Here is a 19,203-nt window from a genome sequence, read left to right as displayed (position 1 = left end):
TGCCCTGTGATCCCGGTTTTGCCTGCACAGCCGTCTTTTCCAGGTGCCACACCAGCGACGCCTCCTTCCCTCTGTGTGGGCTGTTTCCTCAGTGCTGCCTTGCGTCCCATTAGTCATTTAACAACCGCAGCTCCTCACACATGTGGGGACTGGAGGATAAATGCAGGGTGGGGAGGGCCCAGCCTGCTGTAGGAAGAGAAGTGCATTTTGTGAAGGCGGAGTTCAGAGTTCCAGAACCATGAGGGAGTGTATAGAGGCTTTGCCTCCCTCCCCAGGTTTCCTTTCCAAATGTGTGCCCCTGTGTTCTCTGGGTGCTCCAAGGAGCCCGCAAGTTCTGTCACGTGACTTTCCTACTTGATCGCATGGGTCCCTACAGTTTCTAGAGATGCTCTAGAGTCTGGGGTGAGGCTGGGAGTGTCTGGCCACACGGAGACACTCAGACACTCTGTGTGTGTTTGTTGTCTGTTTTTGTTTAGCAAGGGTTACTAGTTGTGTGCCTTTGGTTCATTTTTAGAGTTCGGAAATGGTTGTTTTTCGCAGTTCTGTCAAGCTTTTACCCTGCTTTTTGGAGAGAGAATTTGCTGAGCTTTCTACTTTGCCTTTTTGCTAATCTCCAGCCATCACAATATTTTTTATTTCCTTGGCCTAAAATAGCTATTTCACTGAAGATTGACTGTGAGCTAAGAGTCTGGAAATTCTTAGATCGCCATGTTTGCTTTTATAAACAATTTCTTTGCCACTTGTTTCTATTCAACATGGAGAACAGGCTGTGGGGACAGGGAGAAAATGTGACACGTTTATCCTAGTTGAATTGTATTCTAGTTGAATCGACCTGTGGTGGCACAGTGGATAAGGCATGGACCTGGAACACTGAAGTCACAGGTTCAAAACCCTTGGCTTGCCCGGTCAAGGCACACATGGGAGTTGATGCTTCCTGCTCTTCCCCCTTCTCTCTCTCTCTCTCTCTCTCTCTCTCTCTCTCTCTTATCTCCTCTCTCTAAATGAATTTAAATTTTTTTTTAAATTTCAGCCTTTGCTCTAGTTTGTAAAGACAATTAGCTACTGAACTGCCATTTTCTGAGTGGAAATAGGGCTCTTCCCCAGAGTCATGATAAAAGCATTTCGGGAACCCACACATGGGAGGATGAGGAGTAACTGTAAGATTTATTGACATAAAACAAAAGGTTGAAGCTACTGAGTGGTGCCCTGGAGGGTGTGGCCATCAAAGGACTTTGAGTTTCACTCTGAATGAGAGCTAACCACTGAGGTTCTCAGCAGAGAAGTACTGTATTGTCATATAATTTACCTTTTAAGAGGATTTTCCTGGCTAGTGTTGAAAATAAACTCTAAAGAAGAAAGAAAAATGTAGAAGGAGACAAGATGGTGGTAATTGATTTGATTATGAGCCTTTTTTGAATGCAGACATCGTAAGATGTGCTGTTGGAAGGGACCCAGGGCCCGAGAGAAAGGGGAGACAGGATGACTCCAAGGTTTGTCCATAAGATACATTTTCCACTTAAGGAGATGGGGGACAGGGTGCCCCAGGTGTCAGGGTTCACATCAGAAACCTAACCTTGGACGTGTCAAATACAAGACACCTGCGAGTCAGCCAGGAGCCAATGTTCTACAGGCATTTTGATATATCAATATAATTCGGAGTTTGGTGGTTAAGATTTAAATTTTGGAGTCACTAGTATGACTGACTCCCTTTGCATATCTATGTGATATTTATTTATTTATTTATTTTTAATTTTAATTTTTTAATTTTTTTACAGAGACAGAGAGAGAGAGTCAGAGAGAGGGATAGATAAGGACAGACAAACAGGACCAGAGAGAGATGAGAAGCATCAATCATTAGTTTTTGTTGTGACACCTTAGTTGTTCATTGATTGCTTTCTCATACGTGCCTTGAGCGTGGGGCTACAGTAGACTGAGTAACCCCTTGCTCGAGCCAGCGACCTTGGGTCTAAGCTGGTGAGGTTTGCTCAAACCTGATGAGTCCACGCTCAAGATGGCGACCTCGGGGTCTTGAACTTGGGTCCTCCACATCCCAGTCTGATGCTCTATCTACTGTGCCACCTTCTGATCAGGCTCTATGTGATATTTAAATTCATGCAACTAAATGGAATCTGTGGGAGTGAACTAGGCAGAGCGGAAGGACCCTCGCTGGTTCTGAGAGGACAGCTAGGGAAGGAGCAGTCGTGAGGAGGGATGACTAGGAGGCTGTGATGACAACAGCTTTATCCGCGGTGTCATAAAGACATCATGGAAGTCACAGGTTTCAGTTACCTGGTCAACCATGACTCAGAAATGTTAAATGGACAATTCCAGAAATAAACGTTTCATAAGTCTTACATCATGCGCCATTCTGAATAGCGGGATGAAATCTGTCATCCAACCCCATCCACCCAGGACGACTGTTACAGAATCACAACACCTGTGTTCAAGTAATCCTTTTTATCAATATTTATATTATCAATATCTTCTATTTTATAGTATTTTTATGTTTGCCTATTTGTGTACATTTTATTTATGAGGTGCCTTTCTGGGAAAGAATAAAGTCGATAAAAAATTTTTGGGTTGTTTTTTAATAAATATGCAAAGGGAGTTTTACACAACTGAGTGATGTGGGGTCCCCTCGCTGCCTCTTCACCCCACAGTCAGTTAGATGAACTCATAGTTAACTGAGCTCCATGTGTTTAGACACGAGCATGTGGCTGCGTGAGGGGAGCCAGCGCCTGAAATAAAGCCTCCATGGAGAAAGTCACACATCAGGATGCTGGGACTCATCACTCTGGACACCTGACACTGTCTCTCTTGAGCTGTGCTTGCTCATTCGTTCCAATTAGTCTCTTATTCTAAATGCATTTGTGGGCTTCTGAGCAAGGCCTGGTGGACAGAAGGTGTCAGATGCTGTCACTGTATCTCCGTTGATCTTGGTTGGTAAGGGGAATGAGGAATGCTCACAGACAATGACATTGCAGGGTGGAGATGACACGGAGCATTGGGAGCTCGGAACTGAAGAGTCCTGAACCAAGGTGAGCCAGGCGGCTCGCAGGCCCTTCGAGATCTCACTCCCACCTGCCCAGCCGTCTGCTTACACGCTCTGGTGCGCGAGGCCCGGCTGCGTGGAATCACTCTCAGGAGGTGGGTGACCAGCTTTGCTGTCACCTAACAGCTGGTGCTGTGGGAACCAGGTGTTTGTTACTGGACGGGGATTAGACCGGAGTAGTCTGCCTCGGGCCAGCCTGGAGTGTATGGGGTCTTTATGTTGTGCAGGAAGGATTTCACAACATAAGTCTAGGTGACTTTGAGGACATTTATTGGGGGGGGGGGGCAGTGAGACAAGGATGGGCCTAGCCTGGAAGAACAGGAGAGCCTACGTGGGCTGCCTTGGCTCCCTCGGAAGCCAGAAAAGGGGGCCTTGCGGACAGGCTCAGGGGTCAGCCCGGGATGAGCTGCTGCTGCCCACTGCTCCCTGGTCACATGTCTCATCTCGTGGGGACCCTTAGAGTTTAGGAGAGGCAGCCTTTGGTGGGGAGGGGATGAGCCCATGCTGTTGGTTGTTGTTGTTAGTCTGGGAGTTCAGCAGAGGACCCAGAGGAGAATCTCAATAGAATATTCATCAGCATTCCAGGTGTGACCTTCTGGGGTCATGGTCTCCAATGATAGGTCAGCAGCAGGGTAGCAGGTTCTTAGTCATTACAGCTGGTCCTGGCTCCCCCACCTGCTTTTGCTGATGTTCTGCGCCTGGAGCTGACATACAACTGAGGCCTAGGTGTTATCTCTGGGAAGAAAAGGTCAAGGGGTCTAAACTGCATGGCTAGCCCTGGCCAATTGACTCATTGGTAGAGCATCAGCCTGGCGTGCAGAAGTCCCGAGTTCGATTCCAGTCAGGGCACATAGGAGAAGTGCCTATCTGCTTCTCCACCTCTCCCCCTCCTCTTTCTCTCTTTCTCTCTCTTACCCTCCTGCAGCCAGGATTTGAATGGCTCAAGCAAATTAGCCCCAGGCCCCTAGGATGGCTCCATGACCTCTCCTCAGGCACTAAAATAGCTCAGTTGCCCAGCAATGAAACAAGCCCCAGATGGGCAGAACATCACCTGGTAGGGGCTTGCTGAGTGGATCCTTGTTGAGACACATGCAGGAGTCTGTTTCTCTGCCTCTTTGTCTCCCATGTAATTAAAAAATAAATAAATAATAAAATAAGTAAATAAAATAAACTGCATGGCCAGCCATCTGCCAGGAGAGGGAAGGCCACCCTTGGGGTGAGGTCCAGTGCCAGTTTTGCACATTGCTAGGCACCCAGGGCTTTCTTTTCTGGTGACCTTCAGTGTCTGGCTGTAAATTGCTTGGCCAGTTTGTTCAGCTGTCTGTCTCAGTCTCTCCATTCCACTCGCCAAGGAATTTTCCTAGCTTCTTACTCTCCAGCCCTTTCTGGGTCAACATGGTTTCAGACATTTTACCAGGTAACACATTTATCCACACATCAGCCCTAAGAGGTAGGTATTATTATTTTCTTTTAACTAGAAGAAAATTGAGCCTGACCAGACAATGGCACAGTGGATAAAGCATTGACCTAGGATGCTGAGGACCCAGGTTTGTAACCCTGAGGTTGCCGGCTTGAAGCCCAAGGTCACTGGCCTGAGCAAGGGGTTACTGGCTCAGCTGGAGCCTCCCAGTCAAGGCACAGATGAGAAAGCAATCAGTGAACAACTAGGGTGCCACAATTACAAGTTGATACTTTTTATCTCCTTGTCTGTTTGTCTGTCTCTCTCTCACAAAATAAAATAAAATAAAATAAAGAAGAAAATTGAAGTTTAGGATAACATCTCCAAGCTCTGAAACTCAGTTCCTGGTGAAAGGGGCCTGCAGACTCCTCCCCTAAGCTTGCTGTCCCACAATCCAGAGACACTCAGAGCCCTGAGAGAACGAGCTCTCTCTGGACCGAGCCCCTGAGCCAGACAGCCTTTACACTTTATTACAACAGAACTAGAAGAGGCCCTTGTCAGACCAGGATGCTGAAGTTAGAGGTGTGTCTGTTTTTCTATAACACACCACATTCAGGAATTTATGATTGAGGAGTGAAAACAGCATCAGGCATAGCTCTCAGTCTCTGAGCTCCCAGACCAGAAAGGGGCTGTTTTTGCAACAGCTCACAACCTGGCTGACCATGGCCTGTAGGAATGTAACACCCCAAAAAAGGACCCTAGTATTACTAAAAATTTTGTTTACATGACACTAAGCCCCAAATGACCTTAAATTCTAAATAAAAGTTCCATGGGTAACTTGTACAAGAAGCTTGTTTTTAAAGGAAAATAAATTATATGACAGTTCAATTATGTATATTACAAACTAGACTGGTGAACATTTTACTCAACAGTTAAAAATCTTTGGATAAGAGCTTTCAGTACATTAAGCTTACATAACAAAATCTAGCAAAAATCTGTAAAAGCTAAACACATTTCTACAGGAAAGGACAGTGGCATGCCAACGTGCCTGCCACAGCTTTGAGCCCCTGTGTGAGAGGAGGGGCTCTCCCTCAGCGTCCTTGTGTGCCCATGACAGTGTCAGCCCTGGGACACCGCATGCTGCGCCGACTGCGTCCTCTGGCATCTGCAGGTAGCATCTGCGTGATGCAAGGTGTCAATAAAGACGAGACTGAAGTGTAAAAGAGATCGGCACTGACCCCTGGGTTGCAGTTTAGCCCTGTGCTCTGTTCTCCGGCCCTCTCCTCTCCCCGGTCCCGTCCTGCAGGGCGGCACCCCCTTCCTCCAGGAGAAGAACCAGGCAGCTGAGCCCCTGTGTGACCTGCTTACGGTCAGACTGTGGAGCAGGAAGAGCGGCGCCTGCTGTGCGCTCCCCGTGCAAGTGGGTGATGTGCTCACATGTGACGTCACGTGTGACATCGGCACAGGTGACCCAGAGTGCCCTGGGCTCCAGGGTAACTGCCAGCACCGAATGCTACTTTCAGGTCCAGGAGGTTTGTGCTCCCATGGGATGAGGAACCCAAGGAGTGGAGGCTGGGGTGTCGGAGCACCTCTGAGTGGGCGTGCACAGCATGCTGCAACCTCATTGTGTCGCGTGCCGGGGCACTGATGTATCTTTAACCAGAGAATCCGAACTGGCTGAATGGTGTGTCCCTCCCACTGCAGGAGCACTGACCTCGCCGTGGCCACGGAGTTGACATAGCTAGTGACCCTGGGGAGGATGCATGGGAACCACACGCATGTCCCCCGCCATCCGCGTGGGGACAGAGACAGGCAAGTGCTTATTTGAGGCACTACGCAGGGTCACTGCTCCGTCTGCAGTGGAGGTGTCTGTCCTGTCAGTAACGGTTTCCATGTGCATGGGAACGAACAAGTCGTGTGAACTGCAGTGGGAACAGAGGTTGTAACGTCTCATGTCCCAACAAAACCTCAGGCCTTTGATTTTTTTCTGAAGCGGACTTAGCTCTGAGGTTGCAGCAAATGTTCACTCTGTGAAGCTGTGACTCAGCTGTGACTTTTGGCCTCAGCAACAGCTCCCACCCAGCACAGGGATGTGTATAATAAGCTGCTCGGCCAGGGTGTGCGGGGACTCTGCAGGGACCACCTCCATCCGTCCCTGTGCATGGTCTTCCGTGGCTGGTGTCTCACGTCCTAGAGGCTGTAAGAGAAAACACAAGGGTCTGACGTATCACACAGGTGAGCTGAGCTGGATTCAGACACATCCACGACAAGTGTGAATGGGACTCAGCTCCAGACAAGGCTGGAAGGATCCGCGCAGACAACAGCCCTGCCAGTAGTTGGGTCCAGCCACCAGGTAACTTGTCGGTCCTTTGCTTGGGTGGTTCACACATATGCATGCATACTCATGTGTACACATATGTGCATACACCACCCACATGTGTGATTGAGTGTGTGTGCATGTGTGTACACTTGTGTGTGCATGCACAGGTATGTGGCATATTTGCTTATTTAGTCTCCAAAAATCTGACAAAAAATGTTTTTGTCTATGGCCATACCACCCTGAACGTGCCCAATCTCATCTGACAAGAGTGTTTTCTACATTCTTATATAAGCATAGATTCATTTTAATTTCTTGACGTGGACAATGTGCAGTTATCTGGGTCATTCCTTCCAAGTGAGGGTTTAATTGCTTCACATCTGGAATAGTTCAAGTTTATCCTTCTTGGAATCAGTGTTGTGAATGTTTTTCCCTGGGTCAGTTCAAGAGCCTGCTGTCGACATTATGTTCTCTAATTACATGGGCTTGTGGCCATATGTTCTTGTGCACAAGGCTGCCTTCTCCTGCCCATGCCTCTGGTTCATGTCCACCCAAAGGTTTCATGTCGGCCAACACATTTCAGTAATGGAAGTCGGGGCATGGGGTCCATGGGCCTGAATTCTGGTGCCTTCTCCACTAATCACTTGCAAATTAAAACAGTGTTCCAGCAAGTAGCTTCATTCACTTGGTCTTGGATTTCACAAGAGTTAAAAGTCAGCTTGTTTTGTCACCTTTAAAGAACCTTTAAAGATCTTTAAAGATCTTGCTATTTTAGCCTGACCAGGCAATGGCATAGTGGACGGAGCGTCAGCCTGGGACACTGAGGACCCAAGTTCAAAACCTCAAGGTCACTGGCTTGAGCACGGGGTCACTAGCTTCAGCACAGGCTTGCTGGCTTGAGTGTGGGGTCATACACATGACCCGGAGGTTGCTGGCTTGAGCCAAAAGTCACTGGCTTGAGCAAGGGATCACTGGCTCAGTTGGAGTCCCCCCAGTCAAGGCACATTATGAGAAAGCAATCAATAAACAACGAAGGTGCTGCAACAAAAAACTGATGCTTCTTATCTCTCTCCCTTCCTGTCTGTCCCTTTCTCTCTCTCTCTCTCTCTCTCTAAAAAGAAAACAAAAAGATGTTGCTATTTTAATCCACTTATAGGATCCTCCCCTACTTGCTTCTTTCCTAGATATTGAAATAATTCTGTCCTTCCTATTTTTTAACAAATTATTATATAAAATATGTGCAATTGCAGATATCTGACTGCTTTTACCTAGGTCCTAGGAGAATGGGAATTTTATATGGTTTATCTTACTAATTAAAAGCACATCAAAGTGACACCTTTGCATGGCTGAAACCCTAAACAGTATTTTCAGATAAACAGTAAACAATAAAAATGCTGTGTGCCTCATGTTGTTAGGGGTTATTTTCTCAAGAACATTTGTATCAGCTGGCTGACTTTTATCTCTTTTCCTCAGAGGTGGTTTCCCTGTGAGCCTTTACTTCCTGTTCACATTCGACAGTGTCACCGGACAAAGGTGGGCGGGGTCCATGTTATCACTTGCAAGGCTGTTTGGGGGCTTTCTTTGGGGTAATTGGATAGGAAGTCAGTCATTATGCTGAAAATTTCCCAAATATTAGAACCTGATGTCTTTGTTCTAGACTATTTCTTTTCTCCAGAGAAAGTTGTCTCCTCTTCTGCCTGGAAGGCAGATGCTTGGATGCTGAAGGGAACAGTTGGATGAGGAATGAAGTATGGCTGCTCCAGTACAGGTGAAATTAACCTGTTTCCGGCCAGTATCTCAGAGCTCCCACACCTCACCTCCACGTGCGTCTGGGGAGGTTCCACAGGTGGTGGTTTCCTTTCCCTGTTGTGTTAGCTACCAAATCACTGTCCATCTTCTGTCGACCACTGTCCCTCTCTGCTGCAGGTTCCTCTGATCACAGCAGTCTTTCGGGAGGGAAGATGACATGGGCCAGTCTTTCTCTGCATCTTTAACTTGGAAGGCTTTTTCTTCTAATAGCTAAGCTTGAGAAAAAGATTTAAAAAGATTCAGTAACCTAACCTTTTGTGACAATTTAAACATCGTGCTGGGTTTTCTGAAAGTGATGACGAGGGAATAATTATTTGGCCTCCATTTTGTTTTAAATATATTATGTCAGTTTGTGTGGCATTATTCACACTGAAAAAGTGCAGATGAAATTTTATTCTCTTTTTTATATATATGCTTACCATATTACTCTTACTGAACATCCCCCAGAACACAGAAGGAGGGGAAGTTGATCAGAGCAAAACAAGGGCAGGGCAGTGACATCACTGCTGCCGACACAGAGGAGTGAACTCAGCTTCAGAGAAGTTTTCAAGGGGCCAAATTAAAACGAGAACCTAGATTTATATTTAATAATTGAATGCGTTTTCCTTTCTCCCTCCTCTTCCCTGTGGTATCCCATCCTCCATAGATACTTTTTGGTAAGTCTAGCTAATTATGAATGTCAGGTCTCACGGGCTGAAGACATGTTCATTTCCCTTATCTTTTATTGTCATATGGTATGCGGAGGAATGTGACAGGACTCTGCATGCTGCTTGGAAATACGGGGGTTCTCTGTAATTTTTGTGGGTCCTCACTAAGCACCTCTGCTTCCTGGTTCCTTCACCATCAGTCTCAGGGCATCCCGGTGGTTGAGGTCCCACCTGAGGCACCAGTCTGGACCGGAGAGGAAAGCGCTCCAGGTCCCAGGCTGGGACCCCTTCCTCTTCTGTCAAAACCCCCACCCCCACCCAGGTACACAGGCTCCCAGACAAAGGTGAATGTCTGATTAGGTCACTGGCGTTGGAGAGGCCGAATACTTGTGACATCATCTGAGCCAGCATTTTTCAGAATGTGGTGAGGGACATCCAAGGAGCATCATAAGCTATAAATTTTATATTTAAATTCTGTCTAAAATAATTGAGCATGCTTCTTTAGGACACATCTCACAGTATATGTGCTGCACTTATAGGATGACTCTCTCACTGGGACATGCAAGCACCAGCTCACTGGTGGGGAACGTCCAGTTAATAGGGCTCAGGATGAAGAACGTCTGGATTTAACCGTTAACTATCCCATCACATCCAGGGGCAAGAGGATCATATGTCTTATTTGAAAGTCAAATTTTATCTAACAGAAATACCCACATGTTACAATGTGGAAAGCTCCAGTTCTCACAGGTTCCTCCTCATGTTCTAGACCAGAACACTGGACCTGTGGCCAAGCTCTGTTCATCCACCTCCTGATTGTTGTCTCACTCCTTTGCTATGACTCCAAGTGCTGGTCCTTCACGGGGGTGGGTGGGTACAGTGGAGGATGGGGAGGTGTGCTTTGGTCCTGTGGGAGGGAGGTTCTTATAGGACTTCACAGCGGTCATACCCTGGACTCTTAGCACACAAACCCATTTGTATCTGACTGGTGATCAGCTCACTCTTCTTCTGGGAAGCACCAACCCAAACCATTTCTTTCCCCAGCTTAATGCCTTCGATCAGGGGTTAGGAACCTATGGCTCATGAGCCAGATGTGGCTCTTTTGATGGCTTCATCTGGCTCGCAGACAAATCTTTAATAAAAAAAAATAATGTTAAAAATATAAAACATTCTCATGTATTACAATCCATTCATTTCCTACCGCTCATGTTCATGGTTGCAGGTGGCTGGAGCCAATCACAGCTGTCCTCCGGGATAACACCAAATTTTTATTGGATAATGCATAACGTACATGGGTCGTTGTATGGCTGTCATGGAATTACATTTTAAAATACGTGGCGTTCATGGCTCTCTCAGCCAAAAAGATTCCCGACCCCTGCCTTAGATGTTCCCAGAGTTCCCCAGGAAAGACCTTGGTAAGAGTCATACAAGCAAATTCCCCTTTTCCCTTTTATCCCCTGAAAGCCTCTCTGTGCAGGTGTGTCTATGTGTGTGTATATGTGTGTTAGATACAGAAACATGTCTTAGTCTTTGGGAAATGGGATGGAGAGTGGGAAGAATTGTGAATTAGCCATTTCTCTAATAATTAAATCTCTAACATTGGCCATTACAATTGTAATAATAAATTGAAAAATCATGTCAAGTGTGTGATAAAGTGTAGCACCAATGAAATAAATAAGCTGATGTTGCTGATTAAACCCAAAGATTTTTGCAAACCGTGGAATAAAGTGCTCCTGCCATCTCCACACACATATTTACCCCTGAAGAGAATATTTAGACAATTTTATTTTGACCACAGTCCCCTAGCAACCACTAATCATCTTTTGGTCTCCATAGTGTTGCTTTCTCCAGAATATCACAGAGTTGGAACCACACAATGTGTTGCTTGGCCAATCGTACGCATTTCAGGTCCCTCCACATCCTTTCATGGCTGATGGTGTATTTTGTTGCTGAACAGAGTTCTGTCGTGGGTGCACCACACTTTGCTTACCTGTTCATCTGTTGAAGGACATCTTGGTTGTTTCAATTTGGGGAAATTTTATGAATAAAGTTTCTGAAACATTTGAGTGAAGGTTTTAGTGTAAACATAACTTTCCAATTCACTTGGTTAAATATGAGCACAATTGCTCAGTCATATGACAAGACTACATTTGCTTTATAAGAAAGTGCCAAACTCTTCATTCCAAAGCGGCTGCACCATGCTGCATTCCTACCAGGGTCGCTGAGGGTTTCTGCTGCTCCATGTCCTCGCCTGCACTTGGTGATGCCAGTGTCCTGGGTTCTAGCCTTTCTGTGTAGTGGTAGGAAATTACTGTTTTAATTTACCTTTTCCTGATGACATATGATATTGAGTTTCTTTTCATGTGTTTGTCATCTGTGTATCTCTGTGTATTTTTGGTGAGATGTTCTGTTCAGGTCTTCTGCCCGCTTTTAATTAGGTAGTTTGTTTTCTTATTGTCATTTTAAGAGTTCTTTGTATATTGTGCATACAAGTCCTTTATCATATATGTTTGCAAATAGTTTCTCCCAGGCTGTGGCTTGTCTTTTCATTCTTTTGATAGTATTTCTGGAATAGAATTGTTTGATTTAAATTTTAGATTTAAGTAAACCATAAATTCTTAAAGTCTGGAAAATATTTCAGTGTTAGAGCTCATGAACTATAAAACTTGTGTTTTAATTCTAAAATGTGTGGGCTTTCATTTAGAAAAACATATTTCCTGGGTAGTAAAAACGATAAGAAATTTCCTTTAGAGTTTCTATACAGTAGGCAATGCTCTGTCACCATTGATGTAACAGACACCATCACACACGCCATGTGGCTTTTTCTTCTGTCTCTAAGCAAAGTTCAGTGCTGTGTGACTGAGAGTCCAGTATGTACTGGAGGGAGTCAGGTTGAAATCCTCTTTTCCGCCCCCCTCTCAGGCTTTCCCAAAGCAATTCAAAGGGACAAGACACCCTGTTGAGGCAGCTCATGGCCTCTGTTAAACCCTATTATTAGGAAGTTCTCTGTGTGAGACGTTGATTGGGCTCCCCGGACATGCATCTGTGTGACTTTACCCCCAGAAGCCACAGGTGTATGTCCATATGCTTTTTCTATGTGACTGCATTCAAGTCTTTGGACACCTGCATGCCCCCAAGTTCCCACCTCACCCCACCCCCGCCCCCACCACTAGAAGAATGTAACTATGTAACGCTTCTGAAGGATCAAATATTCAACTCTATCATCAACATCTAATCCACGTGGAAATGTGTCGAAATCAGGCAGAAACCATGAAACTAAAAGTTTAGTTTGTGGCTGTGTAGCTGTTTTCAGATTTGACTGTAACATTCAACGCCACCCATCATGGTTGGGGAATAATGCACTGAAAATGTGTGACGCACTAGAAACAGAAGGGAAGACTTCATCATCCCTTGTGGATGTTCCAGGAGAGTGAGGATTCCCGAGGCAGCAAGGGCAGGGAGGAAAACATATCTTCCAAATTTCCTCTGCATCTGTCATGGAAAGAAAGTTTAATATCCTTGCACAAAGCAAATTTTGAGTTACTACTGTGACTAGCCAAAGGCCTACAACAGCATTGAGAACCCCCTCCCCCCCCCCCCCACACACACACTCCACAAAGTCCTATTGGATAAAGATTTTGGAAAGCCAAAGAATTAAGAAGGAATAACAAATTTACTGTCCAGAGGAGTTTCCTTTGATCAGAATGTTTTTCTCATCATCATTAAGTTGTAAATTTTGTACTGTTACTGTCTTAATTCATAACAAACTTTTTTTTCTGTGTTGCAGTTTGATGAGTTTTAGAACATGGGTTCCGTTAGTGCTGAGTGACAGAGGGAGTTTGGTGGAACAGGAGAGAAAAATGACAGAAATGATGTGAGAGTTCACCAAGGAAGCACACCCCAGCCTCTGTGAGAAGCAGGGCAGGAGCAGGGGAGAGACGGCAGCCTCATACTGCACATGCTGGTGGGTCACTCATCACAGCAGTTCCTAAGTCCTGGGTGAGAGAGTGTGACCCCAGAGCTCATGGCACAGCCTCTGGGGGTCGCTGAGAAGAGTGTGATGAAGAAACTGCTTGCAAAAGAGGGTCAAGGTTAAGGAAGGCAGCAAAAGCCCACACTCACAGGTCGGAAGAGAACATCTGCACGAGGAGCGCAGCCCCGTCGCACAGGAGCAGGGGAAGCCTGAGTTCCAACGCCCTCTAGCGGCTTCCTGGCCTCCTGCTCGGGTCTCTCCGTTCTCACTGGGCATCAAGGTTAATTAAGGCTGTTTCCCACGGGCTGGGGGTACAGAGCAGGACAGGTGGCTGTGGAGGGCGTCCTGTGGGCACGGGGCCATTCATCACAGCTTCTTCTTCACGAAGGGGACCCTGCCGTCCTTGGGTCCCTCTCTCCTGGTGTGAAGGTGGCGTGCAGAGTGACCATGTGAGCAAGCAATGTGAAAGCAGGGCGTTATGTCGGCATAGTATTTGGGCAAAATGCTTACTGCAAATTAAAAGTATGTTTCAACTTTTATACACATCTGCCTAATTTAGTGGGTGTCCTTATTTATAGTTTTATGAGAAAGTAATGTTTCTTTGGGATGCTATTTTGCCCAAATTAAACTTTCCATTTGTTTTCTTCGTGTTTGGTTCTGACCACTTTTCCTTCTGCCTCAACTCTCAGCATTTCCTGTAGCGATGGACCTAGCAATGAAAATCAAAAGAGAAAACATCTGACTCTACGGGAGTCTGAGATAACTGCTGATTCCCCGGCCCCGCCTGCGTGAGCCAACCAAGTTCAATTTAATCCCTGTGCATACTCCTCGCTGCCCAGACCTGAGCACTGAGCTGCAGACTCCTCTGTGTGCTCCATATCCGTCTCTCAAGAGGCCTCTGGCTCCTCGTCTGAAGCCTAACCGGAATATGACCCCGTCTCTCTGTGTCACTGGGTGCCCTGTGGAAGCCACCGTCTCTTTTCACTTGGACTATTCTGTTTCCAAGTGGGTCCCCTCCCTGCCTCATATGGTCTATTTTTCCTCAAATGCTGATTCATCCTGAACACTTCCCTGCAGACCTCCACGCGGCTGCCTGCTGCACTAGGCTGTCCTGCCTCAGGGGCACTTCCTCGGGAAGCCACCTTTCTGACTCCAGATAAAAAGAACAGGAGAAACTATCACCGGTCCCCGTGTCATTCACTGTCCTATAGCTTTATTTCATTTTCTCCAGAATGATCACAAAGCCTTTATCTACTTGGAAGTTATTTCTCATGCTCTAACGACCATGTTAGAAAAATTAATTATTTTCTCCATTTTTCTGGCATCGGCTTCCACGTTGAGTGACGTTACTGAGCGCTTCCTTACACTTGCTTTAGGCTTGGCCGGGAGAGCCGCTCCGTCCAGAGTTCTTGCAGGTTGGCCACCTGCAGAGCCCCATGGCTACGGCCCAGTGCTCAGGATCAGTGAAATGCTGACCTGGTAAGTCATGTCACCGTCTGCCACAGGCTGGGCCGTGTTCCGATCACACCAGTCCTGCAGTTTCAGCGCCAGCCCCGCCCTGGAGTCTCTGCGCTCCCCGGGGCCTGCAACCTGCACACTGGCCGCTGCTTTGGGTCACGGGTTCCCCCCAGACCCCTCGTGCTGTCCCTGTCTGTCTCTCTCTCGCTTACTATAAAAAAATAAAATAAAATAAAAAAACCTCTTCTTTTGGAAGAATTGTTAATGGTGGGTAAAACATCTTATTTCTAAACCCAGGTGGAGTTGAAAAATATAATGTATATTTTGCCTAAAACATTAATCTTTCTCTCTTTAAATATTTGGAATTAAAAACATAAATAAAGAACACAATAGTCACCCTCCCAAAATGCAGACTCACATTTTTTCTTTTTAGAGAGAGAGAGAGAGGAGAGAAAGGAGAAGCATCAACTCGTAGTTATGTCACTTTAGTTGTTCATTGATTACTTCTCATATGTGCCTTGATGGGTGGGGATGGGGGGCTCCAGCTGAGCCAGTGACCTTTGCTCAATTTAGTGACAATTGGGGTCAAGCCAACGACCATGGGGCCACGTCTATGATGTCATGCTCAAGCCAGCAACCCTGCACTCAAGCTGGTGACCTCAGGGTTTTGAACCTGGGTCCTCAACACCCCAAGTCGATGCTTTATCCACTGCACCACCACCTGGTCAAGTTAATAACTCTATTATTTCTTTATCATGTAACGAACTACAGAAATGATCCCTGAAAGTATGGTCTTTCTATAGCATGTAGCTTCATATAAATACACTTATGTAAATCTGACCATTTAATTCAGGGAAATTTTGTAACATGAAATTAATAATTTTTTAAAATTTTTTTTAAAAATTTAAAAATTTATTTTTTTTAGAGACAGAGGGAGAGAGAGAGAGAGATAGACAGGAACGGAGAGATGAGAAGCATCAATCATTAGGTTTTCGTTGTGCATTGCAACACCTTAGTTGTTCATTGATTGCTTTCTCATATGTGCCTTGACCGCGGGCCTTCAGCAAACCGAGTAACCTCTTGCTCGAGCCAGTGACTTTGGGCTCAAGCTGGTGAGCTTTTGCTCAAACCAGTTGAGCCCGTGCTCAAGCTGGCAACCTTGGGGTCTCGAACCTGGGTCTTCCACATCCCAGTCCGACGCTCTGTCCACTGCGCCACCGCCTGGTCAGGCTATAACATGAAATTAATAAGCCAAAAAATATAAACTTTTTAATAGTTTAAAATTATGTTGCTGTAAACTGTTGTCAATATTGCTTTCTAGTTTTTAAACATTCATAATTTGTAATGTATTTTATTTTTATTTTTATGAATTTTAAAACTAAATACTGTATGTTCAATATTTTCAAAAACTATAGTGCATAGGTTTAGAGTACCTAAAGATTATTCCCAGTTATGCGTACTGGACCTGAAGATACTGCCTGATAAATTTAACCTCCAGTGGACTTAGAGCCACTCAGCCCAGGTGTGAACCTTGTGACAAAGCTCCACCTCTCCTTCACTGTGAGTTACCAGCACCACCTGGAAGGGCTTGTGTCGACACTGCCCTTCCTTCTCCTGGTTGATACTGGACCATCTCCTTGGGGGTGAATGTCTAGCATTTGGCCACATGATGGCATCAGGAGCCTAGGAAAACAAACAAATTCATTTTTGTTATACCAGGTAAGAAGAGGGCTTAGGCCCTGTCCGGTTGGCTCAGTGGTAGAGCGTCGGCCTGGCGTGCAGAAGTCCCGGGTTCGATTCCCGGCCAGGGCACACAGAAGAAGCGCCCATCTGCTTCTCCACCCCTCCCCCTCTCCTTCCTCTCTGTCTCTCTCTTCCCCTCCCGCAGCCAAGGCTCCATTGGAGCGAAGATGGCCCGGGCGCTGGGGATGGCTCCTTGGCCTCTGCCCCAGGCGCTAGAGTGGCCCTGGTCGTGACAGAGCGATGCCCCGGAGGGGCAGAGCGTCGCCCCCTGGTGGGCGTGCCAGGTGGATCGCGGTGGGGCGCATGCGGGAGTCTGTCAGACTGTCTCTCCCAGTTTCCAGCTTCAGAAAAATACAAAAAAAAAAAAAAAGAAGAAGAAGAGGGCTTAAATTCTAAATTGATAGCTCTCTAAACATTGACTCACGGGGAAAAATAGCTTGCTTGCTGGAAGGAGTTGACCTTATTTTAATATAACCAATAGCAGTACTCTGGGCCACCATGAATCTCTGGCTTGACGTAAACTAACCAAAGAATTCTTCAGGATTGGTTTTATCATTACCACTGTGCAAAAGAATGGGGAAGATAAGGACTGTGTAAGTATTTATAGAGTTTCACTGTGCCCCTAAAATCCCACAGAAACAAAATGGTTCCCCCATTGGATTCCTGGTGATTATACAATCTAATCAAATAATACTAGGATGATACTAGTATTAAGGTAAGACCTTAATCACCACAGTAGCATTTAATTTAGCCACATGGACACATTTGCCTATCCAACCATCACACGCACCATTACTAAGCAAAATTTATTACCTTCTGATGGCCGAAGTTATAAAAAGTTCATGTCCACCACGTCCCAAGCAACGATGACCGAGGTCAGGGCACCCTTGATTTACATTAGATGTTCTTCATAACTACTTTATCTGACCAACAGCATATCTTTATGTCATTTCCTGAGTTATTTGACTTTATCATGAGAATGGTAAGGTCCAAGATTCTGGTGTATTTGTTTGCTTGGATAAGTTTGTTAATGGCATGGAAAACCCACCCAAGTGCATGGCAGTGGGGGGACAGGAGTAATTCCATGGCATAATTCCAATTTCCCCCTGACTTCCAACTCCCTAATTCTGAGAAAACGCATATTGCTGAAACTGGCCAGAGTCCTGGGATTGCAATTTCCCCAACTTAAATCAGCCCTTTGTGTGGCTTGGTCTTCAAATCCTCTTCCTTTATACACACATGGTTTCCCTTATGCATTAAAGAAATCTGTTGGGGAAATCGCAATGATTCTAATAAATCAGCAGTTTCCCAAGTGATAGCTTTGCTCCATTGACAATCCCCAAACACACATTAACCATCCACACAGGTTTTCTCTTTAAGATCAGCGGTCAATTCACCGGTTGGCATAACCGCTATGAGTCCTGGCACTTGTGCTGAGTTATGTTTGGGATAATAAAAGCCCCTGAAACCTTGTGAAGACTGACTCTGCACAATACCTGTGCACCTCCCATGCATGCGCCACCAGCGAACAGTGCCAAGTCAGCACAGGGACTGAAGCAGCCAGAGCAGGATGCATCCCCTCTGGGGCTGTGCATGGTCAGGACCCGGCAGCTGGGCTCACATGGGTCTGGCAGTGTGCGGTGTCTAACAACAGCAGCCCCTGTGGCTTGTGCAAGTTACACTCCCCAGACTCTTTGTGGTCAGAGGGGCACTGCCTACATCCATGTGCACCCAGCAGGACCTCCTCTCGAAGCTGTCAGCTCACACCACTGTCACCCCTGCACTGCACACCCACCAGCACCTTCTCTTCCTCCTCATGTCAAAGACAGTGCACTGGATCAGGGTGAGGCAGCCCAGTACACAGGAAATAATGGCTACTTTAAGAGTTTGAAAGGCTTCTGCTTATTTTAGCCACAATTAGAAGCCCTTTGGAAGAATCATGTAACATTTCAGAGGCTTAGCTGTTACAGTAAACCAACCCCAACTTGACAGGTATTTGCTTATTTGTTTGTTTGTTTTGCAGAAGGTTGCTTTGTTTATAAACCCAGCTGACCTTGTTTTAAGGTCTCCTCTGATCTTGCCCCCATTTACTGTTCTGAACTATTTATTCCCGCCTTCTGGCCCCTGACAACCACATCAGAATAGTTTCTGTGCTGGTGTTCTTAGCTCTCCACCTTCATTAGACTGCACAGCAGCCTGGAATGCCTCTCATCTTCTCAAAGAAAAAGACCCTTCTTAAAAATCTGACTAAAATCCTACCGTCTTCCCAATTATCCATTCATTAGTTCATCTATCTATTCATTAACTTATTCAATTATTCACGAAATATTTATTGAGTGTTTAGTACAAGCCTGGATTTGTACTCCAATGTTATTTTTTTTCATTCTCTGGATCACATGTTTATCTACACTGAATATTAAGAACTTTAAAGAGAAATGTCCATTAAATCTAAGTTCCTATTTCTTAAATGTATCAAAAAGATCTGATGTTAAACTGCACGTGAAATAACATCAAGAAAAATATTTTATATCTAGTTATCATTAAGGAAATATAAGATATTATTATTTTATTATTTTTATGACTCAGGTCTTGTGGGAGTTGTTGCAAAGTTATCTTTTTACACTGTTGTCAGTTGCTACGACTCATACTGGTGTGCATGGTTGTCATTAGGTGTCATTAAATGAAATCCCCCAAAGACCAAGACAGGTCATATAATGTGTAAGTTGGCCAAGAATATAAGAGGAAAGGATCTCTGGCAAAGGATATAGGATAGTGCACACCATGTTTAAAAAGATTCCAAATTCTAAA

General features: G+C 45.6%; 1 pseudogene; it reads right to left on the bottom strand.

Annotated features, from left to right (window-relative positions):
* Positions 1-15,365: 15,365 nt before the first annotated feature.
* Positions 15,366-15,448, bottom strand: LOC136309682 (small nucleolar RNA U3; annotated as a pseudogene).
* Positions 15,449-19,203: the final 3,755 nt, after the last annotated feature.

Source organism: Saccopteryx bilineata, chromosome 6 (assembly GCF_036850765.1).
Source record: "Saccopteryx bilineata isolate mSacBil1 chromosome 6, mSacBil1_pri_phased_curated, whole genome shotgun sequence".
NCBI lineage: Eukaryota > Metazoa > Chordata > Mammalia > Chiroptera > Emballonuridae > Saccopteryx > Saccopteryx bilineata.
The sequence above is the reverse complement of the archived record's forward strand: the minus strand, read 5'-3'. Positions and strand labels throughout refer to the sequence as shown.